Here is a 1,499-nt window from a genome sequence, read left to right on the forward strand (position 1 = left end):
GCATATCCATCCATTGGTAGGAGGGACTTGCATAGAAGGCTGCCAGGTGGTGGGCAGGTACTGAGAGTTTGTGGTGTTTTACTGTGGTTTAGCTCCCACGGTTCTGTGGCCTAGCTGCAGCCCTAGACCCTGATAGAGCTTGTTGCCCCGGAACCTATAGTCACGGTTCTAGAGACTGCCACTAGCGCGTGCCCTGACCAACTACCCTTTGGATCAGTGGGCCTTCTGACTCTCTGCCACTTCCAGCCAACTGTGGACACAAGTTTGTAAATCCCAAGACTTTGGACTTTAATGAAGAGCCAGAGCACTGTGGGGGGTACTTTAATATGTGTGTAATGAATGTATACAAACATTTATGCTATGAACTGAACCTTCAATGTCCAAGGAGTCCACAAACATGAATTCAACCAATTTTGGGGTGGGTGGGAGGCAATTAAGATCAAAACAATTAAGGTCAAATTAAGGCCAAAGCAATTCCTGAAAGGCTAAGAGGGAGTGGAAAATGCTATTTGCATAGCATTTCATTTGGAATCTACTCCACAGAACTTATCAGCAACAATACACTGCTTTTGTTTAATGGCATTGGTTACATTGGTACATTTTGGGACTCCTGGTATGACACTATAGGACCAGAACTGGACTACTAACCAATAGGTCAGTCATTCAGACCCTCTGTCTACTCCTTGGAAACCTTAGACTGGGTGGTTGTGATTCAGAACAATAGCAATAAAAGGTATTATAAAGGTGGGTTGGACTGAGCAACCACAAGTTCTGTGATTTGAGCTCACCTGCTACTCCACAGAAGAAAGATGAGGCTTTTTGCAACCACAAGGATGTACAACCTCAGAAATCCTATACAAGTTCTCTATGAGTAAGAACTGACTCTACGGTACTTAACAACAACAAGAAGACAATAAGTGATCTGTTGTTGCTATCCAGTAGGTTCTGACAAACAGCAATCATGTATAGGGTTTCCAAGGAGAAGCTGTTGAGTTTGAAACACCAACCTTGTGGTTCAAACTGACCTTGCAGTCCAGTGCTTTATCCCACAGCACCACACCAGGACTTCAGAGATGATTTAAGCTACAAAACAGGTTGTGTTTCGGTTATGTGCAAACTGTTGAACCATTTTATGTACAGGACTTGAGCACCCACAAATTTTGCTATCCGCAGTGTTCCTGAAACCAATCCCTCATAGAATAATAATGGATGACTGTGTATAATAGGATGTTTGCACAATATAAAATTCTATTTCACAATGTAACACAGATAACATGGATGTTAGGCAACACTTACCTGTATATATTAAGGGATTTATCCACATCATCTCCCACTTGTTTGTCAGATTGTCTTACTATGGTGACTTGTTTGTGGGTGCGATCCTGGAAACTACGTCACCAGTATTTTAAAGACCTGCAAGGTCACCCAAGGTTTCAGTGGAATGTCCAGACTAAGGCAGACTAGAAAGCAAGAATAGGTAGTCCACTTCTGAAAGGTTA

Source organism: Chrysochloris asiatica, unplaced genomic scaffold (assembly GCF_000296735.1).
Source record: "Chrysochloris asiatica unplaced genomic scaffold, ChrAsi1.0 scaffold00031, whole genome shotgun sequence".
Classification (NCBI taxonomy): Eukaryota; Metazoa; Chordata; class Mammalia; order Afrosoricida; family Chrysochloridae; genus Chrysochloris; species Chrysochloris asiatica.